The 17286-nt window shown below is 36.8% G+C and overlaps 1 protein-coding gene across 25 annotated transcripts in view; it reads left to right on the top strand.

Annotated features, from left to right (window-relative positions):
- JAK2 (Janus kinase 2) overlaps positions 1–17286 on the top strand; it is an 85428-nt gene that overhangs the window by 15393 nt on the left and 52749 nt on the right. For 9 of the 25 annotated variants that reach the window (XR_009276155.1, XR_009276154.1, XR_009276153.1 and 6 more), the window contains exon 1: positions 13470–13876. The exons of 3 other annotated variants lie outside the window; for them this stretch is intronic. The gene's annotated coding sequence lies outside the window, so the exon portion shown is untranslated. Of the gene's footprint in view, positions 1–7228; positions 7264–9626; positions 9710–10439; positions 10460–11025; positions 11236–11757; positions 11844–12750; positions 12773–13469; positions 13877–17286 lie in introns of those variants that run through there. 13 more of the 25 variants (XM_058826958.1, XM_058826965.1, XM_058826961.1 and 10 more) reach the window with 13 other exon arrangements.

Genomic DNA, 17286 nt, shown 5'->3' with positions numbered 1-17286 from the left:
GTATATAAGTGAAATTGAATGTATGTAATGTTTATTATATGTGTGTATGTGTAAGGAACACATAATTTGATCCCTATATATAGGTAGTGCTTATAAGATGTGTTTATTGCTCAATTACATTTAAAATTTGTATTCAATTCAGCTCTCACTATTCCAAGAGTTACTGCAATTACTACTTTTCAGGACATGCTCAATGATTTCCTAAGTGTAGGCTGCAGTTTTTTTGAGTATCTACCTTAACATTGATATCACTAAGATGTATTTATTTTAAAAGAAAGTTCTATTTGAAAGGCTTCTATCTAATTTTGTCTGATTGTGCATTCCAGTTTGAAGGTTCTTAATACTAGATCCTTTCAACATTGACATGCTGGAAACAGTTCAGTGAAGTACCACCAGAGATGAATATGGCTGGAGTACATGATGTACTGTGGGCTGAGGGAATTGTGTATTTTCATTTGGAGAAGTCTAAGGAGACTGTTGTCTTTAGCTACCTGATGGGAGGCTATAAAAAATATGCAGCTGGACTTTTTTTGAAGGTACAGGGTGTTTGCATGAGAAAAAACAAACATAAGGAGCATGGGAAATTTTTGTTAGGTATTAAGGAAAACTTTTTCAGCAGGAGGACGGTCAAACACTGAACAAGCTGTTCAGTGAAGTTGTGAAATAACCACCTCTGAACATGGTAAAAATTTTGCTAGACAGGCTTTGAGTCTGGTATAATTTGACCCTACTTTGAGCAGGGGTAATAGAGCAAATGGCCACCATAAGTCCCTTCCAACTATATTAATCTATGATTTAATATTATTATTTTTAGTATTAAGCTGTTCCTTTTTTCACTTTTACAAGTAATAATCGTGACTTTCAGTTTTGTTGCTATATAAAAACAGTGTATTGTTTCACACCAAAGAAAATATTTGCTTAAATTGCACCTGTATATGAATAGTTTTAACACTAGGGTAAATAATACTGCTTGGTTTTGATTCCCTTTGATTATTACTTTCAGATTCTAATTAGTGTGTCTGACAACCTTTCTAAAGTGTGGGTTTTTTCTTGTTTCTCAAAGTGGAATGCAATGGGATATTAAGTCTAAATCCCTGCAAATGTCTGCTGAACCTGTATGGATATTTGTGGTTAAATGAAATGCCTCACTATGTAGAAAGTATGCTTGTGGCCTTTTTTCTGTATGAAACCTTTTATTTGCAGATTTTCCATTAGTATCTTTCTAAGAAAATAGAAGTTTCCAGCCACAAACCAGCTTTTTCTTAACTCTGCTGTTTTTTCTGCAGATTTAGAGAAACTTCTATTTTCTGTGGTGCATTTTCAAGTAAGGTACATTTTCAAGTCGGTATATGGCAGTTAGAGTGGAGCATGTCCCCATACATGTCTCTGCATCTGTGCTAATAATCCTCTGTTTTTGGAGTGAAAAAAATGCAGAAAACTTAAGCAAATGCTGAAAACTTTTTAATAGTACTAGCAGAAGTTGGCTTACTGAATATTGTCCCAGTACAAAGAGAAGTGCTGAACAAGTAGGGAGCAATCAGGAATACCAGGTGAAAGGGAGAATAAGATTTTAGCTTTCCAGAATTTCACAGACTTATGTTAATGTGAAACTGTAATCAAAAACTAGACTGCACTAACCTTCATATTTAAGACTTTTTTTCCCTTAGTAAATTTGGTACTAGAGTTAGTTAATAGTTAAATAATTACCGTAATCTTAGGTTTTGGTGATGTTAGAATAGCAGTGTGGCTGGTTTTGTAGGCATTCAAAATTAGTTGAGCTGCTTGTTAAGCTTTGAACATAGCTCTCTTACAGATAAATTTTCAAGTAAATGCCCTTGGTTCACTGTACTTTTATTTCTTTGGCATGTTTATAGAATAGGTATCTTTCACAGTTTCTTTGGTTTTTAATGGGGTTTAAATGGTTAAATGTATCTGTTTATGTACCGAAAGATAGCATGTAGAAGATTGAATTGGAAAGCTGAGAATTGAAGTGAGGTTTGTTTCGACTTCATAAATTACATGTTGGTCCCTCACACATTCAAAAGACTTAGCTTGAATTTGCAGTAATGTTAACACTTGCCTCCCCCACTCCCACAGCTTTGCCAGCAGCTCATGTATTTCAGTAGTGTAAATTGTATTGATGTTTTTAGAAGTACCACTTCCGTACAAGAACTTCTTCAGAACTCTTCATAACTGCATTCTTCTCATGTGTTTTCCAGGAGCCCTACCACTTTTGTCTGAGCATTGAACTAATGTGTTTGTGTGGGTTCCGTTCTCGTGTCTATCAATTCGTGTGTGTGCCACATCAGCACCCCTTATATCTTACACTGTTAATTAAAGGCTGCCCCTACTGCTGTGCCAAAAGGTCTGTGTTGACTGGTGCCCCATTTGAGATGCAAGCTTTCCAGTTCATGCAGCTCTCTCTGCTGGTCAGCCTGTATAATCAGTTATGCCTCAACAGAAGCACTGCCAGGATTTTTCCTTTAGTGTATGCCTGTCTTTTCCTACTTAAGGGGCAGGAGGCTTCATTGGAGAAGGTCAGTTGCCTTCCTCCTCAAGTCTCTTAAAGATCTCTAGATAATTAACTTTGGTAGTTCTGCCTCACCTCATGTTCTGTTCCAGTATGAGTCATTGTCCTTGCCAAATGGATTTGCAGTCTTGCCTGATTTGCTGCTGTATTCTGTGTCTTTCCTGGGAGTGAAATGCTTTCTTTTCCTTTCTTGCTCTGTTTACCCAGTTATTTTAGTATGGAGCTGCTATTTTATAAAGACTCGTTTGTCTTAGGTCATGCAATGACTGCTTATGTATGTTCTTTTTCTTGTCTGAAAATACCTATCCAGTGCACTGCTTTGAATTTGATTTAATTCCTTGGAAGTTGACTTAATGAGTGTCTGATTATGATTCTCTGTCTCTTAAATTAGTAATTTACTCTGATTACCTTCTCCTTTTGGGTCACAAAAGAAGAGTGCTAATCAGTAGAATGGGACAAAGAAGAAAACTGTAGAAAGTGACAGGAAAAGACGGAGAAAGAAACATTGGAGGAAACAGAAGAAGTTACATGGAAATGAGGTTTGAGTGTTCTTAAGGTTAAGCATTTTGTAGAAAAAAGTCGTAATTTCTAACTTAATTTAACTTCATTCTAGGACCTTATCTTCTGGTCTTATGGCTTTCATATCTGGAGGGACAAGCACCTCTGTAATTTTTCATAGAGTCATAGAATCGCTAAGACTGGAAAAGATCTCTGAGGCTGAGTCCAACCATTAACCTAGTAGCACTGTGTTCACCACTAAATGACATCTCTATGTGCCACATCCACATGCCTTTTGAACACTTTCAGGGATGGTGATTCCACCACCTCCATGGGAAACCTGTTCCAATGCTTGACTGCCCTTTCAGTGAAGAAATTTTTCCCGATATCCAATCTAAATCTCCTCATGTACAGCTAAAGGCCATTTCCTCTTGTTCTGTCACTTATTACCTGGAATAAGATACCAAACCCCACCTCGTTATGACCTCATTTCAGGTAGTTGCAGAGAGCAAGGCGGTTGTTTTCAGGTGTTTCTTGTAAAGACCACAATGTTGGGGTTTTTTATTCATCTTGGCTTGAAATATTTGTGAATCTTGGATCACAGTGAAACTACCCTGGGAAAATACTATTGTGAGCTTTTTCTGCTCCTAAGCGCTTTTCTGGGCACTTATTCTTGGCTGCCAGTAGAAGAACTAGATGTGCCTTTGGTCTCATCCTGTATGTCTGTTCTGAAACAAGTGAACCAACAAATGGCCTGGAAAACACGTACTAAGAGAAATTCAACTCTCAAAAGCAAATGGCCTATTGTAGTTTAGGTAGAGAAAAATACAAGTAACGGAATTGTTCCATGGGCAGTTGAAAATTAGTCTGAAGTCCTACAGTGCGCTAAACATTGACAGCAGCTGAGAAAACACACGTACTCAAAGAGTGTTTAAAGTTTGAAGGGTCGACCGTGGGTCATCTGGTCCAACCTGTCTTCTCAAGCAGGGCCATTGTGGAGGACATGGCGTGGGATTGTGTCCTGACAGTTCTTGGATATCTCCAGTTAAGAAGACTCCACGGTCTTTCTGGACAAACTGTTCCAGTGCACAATCACCTTCACTGTAAAGAAATTAATCCTTGTATCCATGTAGAACTTCTGTTGCCGTTACTGTTCATTTTCTTCTCTCATTACTGTTTCCAGTAAATTCTTCTTACCTCAACCGGTGGTTGTCACTTTGTGCCTCCAGTTCTCAATTTCATTCTATCAGAGCGGGAGGGGAAGATCAAGCAAGTGGTGTTGGTTTGGGAAAGTACTGGTGAGGGCACTGAGCTGAAGAGTACCATTCCTTAACCACAACAAATGTTTAGAGAAGGAAAATATTACTCAGCACATCTAGTTAGCTTTGTGTGCTTTAAGTCAAAGCCACTCCAAAATGGCTGTAAATGAATTTTCATAAATAAGTAAAAGAACCTTAATTGCTAAATTCTCTAGAGATATTTCAAAACTGGGGCTGGATTTACAGGTGTCACAATTTGTTAGAGAGCATAATAAAGAAGGCATGCTTCATGTAGCTGAAAGAAACAGAGGGGGTAGACCAAGAAATATTTCATAAATAGTGAGTGTGGAGAATTAAGCTTTTCTTTTCACTGTTGGAATATAGGTGTTCCAGAAATACATACTGGTACTCCTTCCATTATAGAAGTAACAGTAGCAGCTCAGAATACTAGGATCAGGAGACATGAAAGACCAGAGACTGGTGAAGAAAGAACATAGTTAGGAATTCATGTTTTGAATCAAGAAAGATCCCTGTTCTGAATCTCAGTGAGGAAAGGAATGCTGTTAGGCAAAGGCTGTAGTGCAAAATGCATGCAACAAAATACCTTTTTGATGATGTGTCTGTCCAAAAAATATGGCTATGTTTATTAGCTTTGTTGCCAAGTTCACATACTTGAAAATTATATGATCATAAGCACTAATCACTTTTTCTCATCCTGTCTATGCTAGTAAAGACTATTAGTTTGTAGAAGTCTTGTTGAAAGCTGTTGTATTGTGGTATGTGTTCAGTGGGCACTGGGCTTCAAGCAACCTCTGCAAGCAAAATCCAAGTATCCGAGTATCAAGTAGTAGTAAGAAGGAACGTGGTAAGCTTTGCTCTGTCAGTTTCTTTTCCTGTTCAATAGACAGCTGAATCTGGGCAGTAGTCCATAAGAAATGTATGTCACATACTGGTACTGAAGGGAAATTAAAATTTTCAAGCTCATCACATTGATAGTCTAGGGAAATTTAATAATCACAAAATCATTTGTGGTAAACTGTTTCTTGCTGTGATACCAATAACAAAGCAAATACTTCACTGATTGTAGAACTGGATACTAGTAATGAGGAAAACTTCTGCAATATAGGCAAGTACTTGAAATAGAAAAGCAGTCATCTTTGATTTGAATTCTTTTCAAAAACTGAACGAAGGAGAATTGTTTTGAAAGCAGGTACCTGTCTCTAATTTCCCATAAATCCATCATATATGTTATGATAATTGTATGTAAAGCAACTGAGGGAAGGAGATGTACTGCAAGTGTGTTTAATTAACTTTGATGGCTGAATAGATAAAACATGCACGAACATCCCACACACACATTGTGGGAGGATTTGTTTTGTGTTCAATGTAATACAGCCCTTTTCAAATTTAAATGAACAGGATGACTGAGAAGTCACGCTGTAGAAAAACCAATATTAACTTAGCATTGACAGATGAGAATCAGCTAATTGTGTTACTCTTGCTTTTAGTGTGTCTGAACATCTAGGTTTGTTTCTCTGCAAGTCTGTGCTTCAACTTCTTCAACGTCTGTATGGGTGCACAGCTTTCAGACTCATTGGTTATATTAAAGGTAATAATAAATATTAAATATAAATATTAAAAAGTTATATTAAAAGTCATATTAAAAGCAGGGTATGCTGGGGTGAAAGCTGTGACAAGACACAAGGAAATGACAAACTGCTTCAGAAGCTATTGGGGGCTGACTGTCCTTCAAGACCACCAGCACTTCATTAAGGCATTGAAACTCATAGTACTGATTTTATGTTTGGCTAGAGAAGAAATTGGCTGGCATGGATGTGTTTTATAAACCAATGTTATAACAGCTGGCACAACTTGCTGAAGCCTCTTATCAGCCTGTAAGGCTGTGTGTTTTAAAAACTCTGTAGAAAACTGTACTTTTCTTCAAGGAGGAAGGAAAACTGGTTTATCTGAGCAAGATGTTTGCACAGACTGCCCAAGAAAAATTTGGACAGGTGTGAAATCCATACCTGTGAGTTTGTGAACTGTGTGGAACTATTTCTTCAATTCAATTTTGTATGTACTTGTGAGAAAGCCAGATGTTTATAATTACTTGTTTTGTTCATTGTACATTCCAGGTGATAAGGAAATAACATAGTTACTTTGTTCTCTCTCCATTCTGTTTGAGAGTGGCAGATCAGATGGTACCTAGCTGGAACCATGAGGACTGGAGCTGCTTTGTTCATCTGGAAGATTGTGTTGTTACAAGTATTTACTGTTCTGGTTTCTGTCACTAAGGCTAGTTGGCTCTGGAACAGGTAACATTTGCCACTAGTTGAGACTAAACAATCTTTTTTCTGTCATAAGGAATACACAAAGCATGCCATAGAGACAGAATCATAAAGATTAGCAAAGACCTTCAAGATAACTTCAGCCTTTGAACACCACCATGCCCAATAAAACCATAGCATAAAGTACTGTCTACTCCTTTGAACTCCCCCAGGGATGGTGAATCCATCACTCTCTGAGCAGCCTGTTCCAATGCTTAATCATTCTTTCAGCGAAAATTTTTTTTCATTATATCCAACCTGAACCTCTCTTTGCACAACCTGAGTCATTTCTCCTTGTTACTTGGGAGAAGGGATTGAACAGTGCCTTGCAACAACCTCCTAGCAGCTGTGGAGACTGATAAGGTCACCCCAGGCCTCCTTTTCCCCAGGCTAAACAACCTCAGCTCCCTCAGCTGCTCCTCACAGGATTTATGCTCCAGACCCTTCCCCAGCACCATTGCCCTTCCCTGGACATGCTCTGGCACCACAATGTCCTTGTCATAAGGGGGGCAATACTGACCACAGGATTCAAGGTGTGGCTTCATCAGTGCAAGGTACAGGAGGCAGTCAGTGCCCTGGTCCTGCTGATACATGGTCTCTTGTGCCATGGTGGCTGAAGTTCATTAAGAAATAGAAGTCACTTCTACTGGTATGTTTTCTCACTCCACAATGGGAAGATTGAAACAGTGATTAAAATGTGTTTTTTTTGAACATCTGTGTTAACTCTGTGTTAACTCAGTCTTGCACAGGGGCTCTACTGAAAGGCTGTGTTAACCTTCACCTTTGTATTTTCTTCCCCAGATTAACTCCTGATCTCTGGGTTTTTTTCCCCCCATTATGGTATTTTTTCCTGCTTACTCCAATTTTATTTCAGTTTAAAATATGATTCTTGTAGGTTTCATTTGTTCTAACTTCATTTTTAAAAAGGCCTGAAAATGTCAGCATTTTTGCAGGGGGTGGCACTTTTAATGCTTAAAGGCATTAGCTGCACTTGTAGTGCTCAAAGACATGAACTACCTCCGAGGTTTCCTTCCCATGTTTAAAGAGGGAATAATGACTGAAATCTTCAGCCCTAAGTTCCTAATCAGCACCCCCTGAGGCTCATAAAGTATTCTCTTCCTCCATCAACTTTTTCCAGCCCACTAAGAGAATAAGTAAATGCTGCTTGAAGAGTGACTGAAGAAATATTTGATAAGGCTAAAAATAATCAGTTCTCCTTCCCTGTGGATGGGGAGGGGAGAGAAATGGAGTGCACTGAGCCACCTGTGGTATATTTCTAACTTCAGCTGTTCCTGCTTCTTATTTCTGCTCATGTGTAGTTGTTATTTGGACACCAAGGGAATGAGAAGTCAATAATTTCTTAACCTTAGTATAGGAATTGTTCTTCATCATATGCTCTGCAGTATCTGATTTGTTAGCCTAGCAATGCTGGGCAGGCTCGACAGAACTGAAGAAAACTGGAAAAGGAGTATCTTCGGTGGGGAGTGGTGGATGAGTTTAGTTGGATGAGTCTGGGACCTGATGAGGAGAGACCATATTTGCCAGAAATAGGAGGGGAATGGATGAGTCCTACGTCCTCTTTTGTACAAGACAATGATGTAGAGGTGCAGGAGATTAAGTGGGAGAAATATCTGGTTTTCCTAGTTTTCTTGATTTTTTGTCTGACATGTGGCTCAATGTGCTGTCTTCATCTTCCACCTGAATATGCTTTTACTTAATCCTCCTGTCATGGAGTCCTCCTCCTCTGGTTGTCACTGCCTCCCAGCAAATAATCCATGAGAAGATACTTTCTTCTCAAGAGTAGTTGGAACTTCTTCCCAAGTTTTCATTTGTGTTCAGATATGTTTCCAGCGTTTAAAGCATAATGCACTGGAAGAACTTAATTTTGGCAGCATGCCTTCATTTCCTTCCCCTTTTTGGGTTTTTCTAGTGCGTTGTGACTGTATTTATTTTGATGACATAAAATTTAATTCACTTATTATTTGGTGGATTGCCAGACAAATATTGTTATGTGTAGTTTGGGCCTAGATGTGAGAAGACTATTTCTTGAATCTACTAGTAATCAAAGTCCTTACTAAATACCAATTAAGAAAAAAAAAGTATTTAAAAGACTGATTACTGATAGATGTCACAAACTGAAAGGCCATAAGGTGAGAGGGATGTCCATTTATACATGCTGGAATACCTGTTCCAAAGTGGTCTACTCAGACATTATTAATTCCTGCCTAGGATTTTTAATTGGCTTTTGTTTGCTGATTGGAACATACATTTAGAAAATCAAAGAACTACTAATATTTATAATTATTTGTACTTTGTTTAGGAATATCTTTAGGAGCTCAAAGCATGCATAAAGAGAGAAGACACCGTGGTTGGTTTTAAACTTTGATTTGATTTCATTGGGCTTCAGCAATTTGACTTGGAAATGTATGTATAAAACTTTATCTTTTAAAGCAACTGGTTCAGATGGAGACTATTCTTACTAAGTATACTTTGCAAATTATGAAGAAACTTGTTAGTATGTTGGACTTGTATCCTAGACTTAGCTCCAGCTTTTCTAATTATTTGCATTCGAGGAAATAAGAAGTGTCAGAGAGTCTGCAGTATCTTTCACAGACATTTTTGGGGGAGCCTAGCTGGGTTTTTCATTGCATTATGGTCACAGCTTGCTTCTGACAACTTTGCATTAGTCACATTCTGCTTTACCTTGGGAAGTGGTTCTTGGGATCCATGCTTCTGTGCAACAGCTAGTTCCGAAACCTGGGGAGAGGTGTGAAATCTGTATTTCATCAGAGCTGAGGTGAAGCTGCAAATAACTATGCAGAATATGATGAAAATTTCTGTAGAAAACTGAAGTGGTTTCTAAGTCTGAGATGATCTAGGAAAGAGTCCTTCTGCAGTTTAGAGAATGGAGTATCTTAGATTTTGAACAGATTACCTTAGGTAGATTCAAATTTCCTATCCATGGGTGGGTGGGGAAATTGGGCTTTTAGATAAGATTAGAACAGTATGATTGCTGAGTTGGAGTGTGGGCTTGCAGGAAGAACTGACGTGCCTCGGTTCACATTACTGGATACATATATATGCAGAACTTTTGGGTGAGTTCCCACAGTGCTAAACACATTGAAATATAGGTGAAAGCCCTAGACTTCAGGGCTCAAAGGCAAAGCTTTTGTTGGAGTTTGACTTATGTACTGAGAGACCTGAGTGTTCTCAGATTTCTTTTTCTAGTTTTCTTTCATCAGAAAGAATTTTAGGAGTTAAATAATTGTTCACTTGCAATGTAACATTATTATAAACATATCAGTTATTAAATACTGTTGTGCTATAAATGCTTAATCTCTATTTTATAATGCCTTGTCATAAAGGAACAGATATAGCACAATCAGTAACAGCACGTTTTAAAATCCAGAAAAGAGCACTGTATCTTCCTGTCTGATCTTTTATATATCATAGACCAATCAGTTACATCTGGGCTTTCTTCCTCTCTTCATCTAGTTCAGCAACATAGGATTTTCTAAAACCTGTTATGTAACAATGCATCTACTCTCTTTGTGTTTTAAAATCAAGAAATACAGAATCTACTTCTTAACTGTTTTTTCCGGTAGTTTGACTTTTGTTTCTGAGAGAAAAAATGGTTTTTAAATACATATTTATTCTAAAGCTATTGTATATTCCATTTAAACAGTTTGTGTTTTTCCACTATGGTTTTTTATTTCTTGAATCTGTCAGGTAGTTTGTGTGATTTTTTTTTTTTTTTAGCCTCTTGGGGCACAATTTTCATGCTCTTGCCTTCTGCAATTTTCTTACTGTATTTCAGGATATTGTTTCAAACATCATGAAGAAAGGTTTGTGTCATTCTTGTTTCAGAGCCTGAGGGATAGGCAGTGTGAATATAGGCAGTTCTAGGTTTATCTTAAATTGGAATATTTTCTTTCTCTTTAAAAGTGAAATGTACAATTGAATGCTTAATCGTACTCAAAACAGAGTTCTGTAAGTACTGGATACACATGATGATAATTTGACTCTTCTGCAGTGTTTGGGGAAGCACCAGTCTCTTGCTTTTTTAAAATGTTCTAGAGAACACAGACTATTTGAAATGTTACATTGTGAAGATATGTTTGTCTTAACGTTTCTTTCTCCTTGTCGCTTTTATTAAACTTCTCCAGAATCTCTGCTAGTGGTATATTTTATGAAAAACCTTTGTTTACCTTCAGAGCCCTGGGTTTTCTGGCCTGCATTTTTTTCTGACAATCTGCATTTATAGAGATAACATGATCTTGGCAAAGCATGTAGCGTAGTATCTTTGCAAAAGCTGTCTGGTATTGCAGATAGGGCATAAGTGGAGAACTCACAGGCCATTGATGTTTAAGGAAACATTAAATAAACTATCAAGCAAGTACATTTTCCTGAATTGTAAAGATAAAACATCAACATTGCTGTCATAAATTATTCATCAATGTGAAGCATTAACATAGGATTTTAAAATAGAATGTGTTCTTTTGCAAAAATAATTCAGTTCTACTGAAGAGTAACAAGAAGCTGCAATATTTGTATGTTATATCTCCCTCTATAATCACAATATTTATATATTGATATACATATTGATTTCTATATTAATAAGGTAACTGAATCATTATTTGACAGGCTTGTGAATGCATTGACATGGTCTTGACTTTAGAAATAATTTGATTTCAAATATTTATGTGGCAGTTGCTTGAATATCTCAGATTGTTGCTTGTATGTGCTTGTATGTCTCAGATGGTCTTCATTATGTTTTGCTGTCTCATATTATGTGACCAGGCCCTGATTCTTTAAGGATTTATAAAAGTAGCTAATCATAGCCTTGCTGAAACCGTATAGGTTCTAAGTTGGAGAGCAGGGAGGGAAGTGTTACGGGTTTGTGTTGGTTTTTCCTTTGGTTGGATTTTTGAGGGGATCCTTTGGGGGGTTTGTTTGTTTGTCTTGGGTTTTGGGGGGAAGGGTGTTTTTTAAGGAAGGTTTGTAAATAATATTAGTGTCCTGGGTTCCCTTAGCTGATGCGTCATCGCAAAGAGCTAGCTTGGTTTCCTTTACAAGACTTTAGGCACTTTTCCAAAGACGAGGGGGAAGGAGGGCAGTGACACCCAATCCCCTAGAAACCCCTGCACCTTGAGGGTATTTGTACAATGAATTTTGCCTTGGATCTGACCTTTTGATATACAATTTCTTAACTGAAGCTGAAAAAGCAAGGTAGGCTGAAGAAAGTATTTCTGGAGAGTATTTCTTCCAGAGGAGACACTGACATCTATTGCTCTTGGCTGTTTGGAAGAGTTTGCTGATTCACCCTGACTTAACTGTTATCCTGTTTACATGCTGACAGTTATTTCTGCAAAGAGCTAATTTGTTGAAGCACATGTTTCCAGATTCTGTTCAGATAGTGTAGCTGGTGTAGGAGTAGTTCCTTCATCCAGATGTTTTCACATTTTTGATTGTCAGATTTACTAGATTTGTTTTCCACCGTATTTTTCACAGAAAAAATTGTTACAGGAATCAAGCTAATGCATGTTTTATCACTCAGCCTATTATTGCAATTTTCTTGTCCAAGACCATTTTGCCCTTTGCTTTGGTCATGTGATGAAAATTTGGAGAGGAAAGAAGGCAAATAACCTATGAAATTGGGAGCAGCAGGAGTGACATCTTTCAAACATAACATTGTGGAGGACATAGTGGATCTTTTTGTGGTTTCTCTTTTTGTAGGCAGAAGAGCTGGTTGGAGTTATGATTATCATATTCTCCATGGTACTTTACTGTGTATGGCAGAGTGTAAAAGTGTACTTTTAATGTTTAAAGGTAGATATTTAGAAGTTTGTCAAGAAGTAGTAGTTTCAGTTGTGATATTCTGGAGTTGAAACTGGAGGCACCATTTCATTTAGAATGGAGAGACCTAGTGATACTATTCCATGGAATTATTTCTCACTTAAGGGACTGCAAATTTCATTAACCAGTCTTTGAGGTTTGAGTAATGGATTTTTTTCCTTAAGATATTTCGATTCTTGGGCTAGAATCAGGATCATTCATTACCCTCTTTTTTTTTTTTTCTTTCTTTTGTCTCTTTCTGCTTTTGTGTTACTAAATGGAATCTGCGTTGAAAGAGAAAAGCCACAAAATAAGCCATGAAGGTGAAAACATATTTTTAAACAGTGTTTTGATACTTTTTGCCTTTAGAATGACTCTTCCTCTTTCTGTTTACCTCCTACTTGCCTAAAGGAGACTTAGTGATGTCACTGCCCTTTTCCTCCTACTACATAATCTTCTGCTCCTGGTTCTCAGGAAAATCCTGTCTCTTCAGCCTTCTTGAGCTCTGCTCAGTGTAAACACATGTCAGTTGCTGCAGAGGCAGTAATTTTACTAAGCTCTGACGAGGGAAGTTGCCAGACTGGGGAAGTGAGATAAGACTGCAAGAAAGTGGAGATGACAGAATTCAGAAGGAAGTTCGAAAGAGTTTAACTTTTTAAAATCCAGGTCTTGGAAAAAGCTTCCTGAACAAATGCAAATAGGGCAATATATGCTAATAGCCAATGGCTATAACTGGAAAGAGTTATGACTAGTTTTCCTCAGAAACAGAAATGTTTGCTGTAAGAAACTCTTTTTCTTCTGTGAGGAAGAGAACCTTGTAATTTTTACCAGTAAATAAATCTTCTTGATTAAACTGTTGTGTTGATATTTGCTGAGAAGATATTTTTTTTTTTTATAGACTCAGAACTCCAGAGTGCATCTGTAGTGGTAGAGGATAAATAATTTTGTCAGAGGTCTGACATTTTTCAGAAGTACCAGACTACTGCAAGTGGCAGCTTCTCTGTTCTATCTATTCCACAGTGAAGCAGCTAAAAACAGAATGTACCTGGGAAATGCCTGCCTGCCACAGAAGGCAGGGAGAAGAGTAACTGGTTTGAAACTTTTTCCATTGTGATACAGCTGTGCCTGCCGTGCCTCTCTTCAGCACTCACTGACTGCAGCGTGAAATGTGTATGACTTCTGATAGCTTAGCATAGCCTGAGTGGTTCTTGACAGCATCTGTAAACTGACATCTGTTTTGCAATTGTTGATGCTATTCTTTGGCCCTGTAGTACTGTAGCAACAAGTGCTGGTTCATGTTTTCACAAATTGCTCTTCAGTTATGACAGCAGGAATTGCATTTGGGAAAGAATAACTAGCTTTCTTCAGAAATGTCTTCTAGCATCACCTCCTGACTGTCTCATTCTTGCAACTTTTAAGAAAGTGAGGTAATTTCAGAGACTGCTTTAGCAGTTGTAATTTTTGCTTTTGTTTGCACTCCTAGTATTTATTTTAATTTGTGAGTGTAGCTGTAACTGCCTTACATATTTTCTAAACGTTGTTGACGGGTTTTGCCCCAAGAGAAGATTTTTAACAAAAATGCCTTTTAATACAAAAATACAGGTTTTTTTCTGCTTTGGTGGTTTATTGAATTATTTTTTCAACATCAAAATGTTATTTTTTCATGTAAACTTTTTAAAATAATATCCTAACTGCTTCATAATGCATATTCTTTATCATTTTCCTATGTAGAAACTGGTGCTTTGATTGTTCACTGTAGAACAGTAGTTCGCTATTTTTTTATAACCAGAAGCCAACCAGGCAGAATGAGACCACTAGCAACCAATCCTGCTTTTCACTTTGAATTAATTTCTTCCATGTACACAGGAGCATTGGCAATTCCTATTTAATATCTTTCTGAAATAAATCAAAGAAGCAATTCAGGAAGACCTGTGCTCTAGTAAATAACTTTTGCTCCATGATCTGAGGTATAAACAGTACTCAGTTTTCAGCACAGTTAATAAAAAAAAAATCTAGTATGATGTGGAATACTTGTGAAAATATCACTTAGTCCTAATTTTGGTGTTGTCATCTTTTATTGCATCACTTTAAAAGAATTTGGGAGATATGTAAAGGAATAAAGGTAAATTGGTGATATTTTTCACATGCTTCATGAAAAGGCCTTCCTGAGCCATTATTGTTACTTTTCCTATGTCTTCTCTGTATATAAAGGTGTGCAGATAATGGTGGCTCTGAATGGACTAAGGACCCTTAGATGCCATTATCTTGGGACATAATCTGTGCCAAATGATTAGGCAACTTTCGAATTGCTTGGAATATTTCTGATGAAATAGACTTTTGCTGAAATTTATCACCATGGTGAAACTGAAATGTTTTGCAGATATGGACCAACTTTTTCCAAAATTCTAATGGAACCTAAACAGAGCTGTTGCTTCTGGGCAGGTCTTTGATTCAATTACTTCTCTGGTAACTTGCCTACTTGGCAGGTTACTGTGGTGTTGAGGCTTCTACATGAGTGTGGCGTTCATTCATTTTTTTGGCAGCAGTGCCAGGTAGTTTTCTTCCTGCAATAAGTACAGTGATTACCTAATTCTGTTGTGAAGAACTTAGAAATCACAATTTTTAAATTTCTAATCAGAATGGACAGGTGATAATCCTCATATTTGCAGCTTCTATCCATTTAGTTCCTGTGTGTCATGCAAGCAGATCAGGCCAGGACCATTACTCTTTTCTAACACAGATGTTCATGGACTGAATTGTGGATACTGGTATTGGTTTTCCAAGTGAAAATTCTAAGCAAATGTTATTTTTGTTTACCTTTTTTTTTTTTTTGGCATGTTTTGTCATTGTTATGCTAATCTGTCACCTTCCTTAACTATTTGCTTGCTACCACATGCATTCAAATATTGGAATATTAAAAATTCTTGTGTGCTATTAATATACACCTGATAAAACAGGAAAACTCCTTTGGAGTTACTCAGCTTTTTAGGCTTGCTTCTTGTAGGAGCAGTTGTTTTCTCGTGTGGCTTTGCCTCACAGCAGGGCAGAACATATTAGAAAAATGACCATGAAAACTGAAGTTGCACTCCTTGTTCACTAAACATCTTTGAATATGCTTTAGGACAATGGTTTGTATTTTTGTGAAAGCTGTTTTTAAGGTCAGAATAAGTATTACCTCGGAAAAGACAGCAGAGTTTTAATGCAGAAGATGGTGCATTTAAAGCTCAAATTATTTATGTATTTAAATTTATTTAACATAGATTTATTTATGGACTTGGCACCTGTTATCCAAATAATGGAAAAAAATTTTCCAGTTTTCCAGATTGCTTAGTATTTTTAGAAGTATTGTTGAATATTTTGACAAAGAGAATATTTTTCAGGAGAATATTTTCTTATGAATATCTATTGGAAATATATGAATCTGTTGCTGTGAATTTTTTTTAAATTCTCACTGATGTGGCATATTTTGACTGAACCAAGACTTCAGAACCTCTGGTTGGTCCATTAAAAAGTATTGTCATTCTGTATGAGATGATATTTTAAGAATACAGTACTTTATTGGCTGTCAGAATAGTGTATGCATTTGGTTCCTTAAATTTACTATACTTTTGTTTTTAAAGCAAACCAATTTTTTTAATGTATGTTTAAAGCAACCCAAGTTTTTTACGTATGTTTAAAGCAACCCAAGTTTTTTTATGAAAAATTATTAATTTCATTTTTTTATGAAAAATGTTTTTTACATGAAAAAAACATTTTTTAATGAAAAATGTTTTTTACATGCAAGAATACCACACGTTGTATATGCAGAATATGAAAACTATGGTTATCACCATAAGATTTTAAACTTTTGATAGCCTAACAAGCCATGCTAAGCACATGTTATGGGCAAGCTTAATTGTGCTCCATTTGTCTGTGTATTCACACTGAACTGCAAAGACTATGATTAAATATTAAGTATACATAGTAAGCATAAATCAAACAAACTAGCCAAAATAATGGCAAGCGGGAAGCTGACTGACTTTTTTTCTTAGTCTAAGCTTGGATTTAGACGTAAAAATTTTATTTTAATAGTCTTGGAATAAGACACATACCCTTTAGAACCTTGTAATGTTGAATTACTACTGACTAATGTAAGATTTGTTAGCACTTTTTTTGATACTTTGCTGCAATCCTTATCTCCTGTCACAGGTAGAGTGAGACCTTCAGACAAAGTTAATTAGAAAAGCTTCCATGGAGTCACAAGGTGCAAAAGGGATCCCCTTGCCTTCTAAACTCTTCAAAGAGAAGCCTGGTGTGGCTGGATCCAATCTTAGTGCCAAACTAATACTTCTATGTCTAAGAAATTGTAGGATTGTGATTGAACCTTTGTAGAGCTTTGTCCCACAGAATTAAGGGAGGCAAACCAGATATATTTATAAAAAATTAATTCTTTACTATAATAAGTGATTAGTCACAGAGATCTTAATCAAAAGTATTTGCTACTCAATATAGAAGCTAAAATTAGGATAGTATAGTGTGTACTATGTCACAGCAATTACATTAAAGCAACTCCATTAAAGCTAGCAAAGAAACCCCCTAAAAATTAAGTAGAGATTGATGTTACTCATATCACCAACTGTGGGAAAATCTGCTTCACTTAACCTGGAGGAGTAGATCCTCACCCAAGGAAGGAATCTCCACACACACTCTCCAAGAAGGGATATGTTAGAAGAACCTGTTTGAAAGTGGAACTGGACTTTCAGAGTATGAAGCTGTTGACTGTCAGTCATATGCAGGCCAGCTGTGTTGCCTTAGCATTTTTAGGTAAGGATGCTTTACCATATCTGCCATATCTTGA

This window comes from Poecile atricapillus, chromosome Z (assembly GCF_030490865.1).
Source record: "Poecile atricapillus isolate bPoeAtr1 chromosome Z, bPoeAtr1.hap1, whole genome shotgun sequence".
Lineage (NCBI taxonomy): Eukaryota > Metazoa > Chordata > Aves > Passeriformes > Paridae > Poecile > Poecile atricapillus.
The sequence above is the reverse complement of the archived record's forward strand: the minus strand, read 5'-3'. Positions and strand labels throughout refer to the sequence as shown.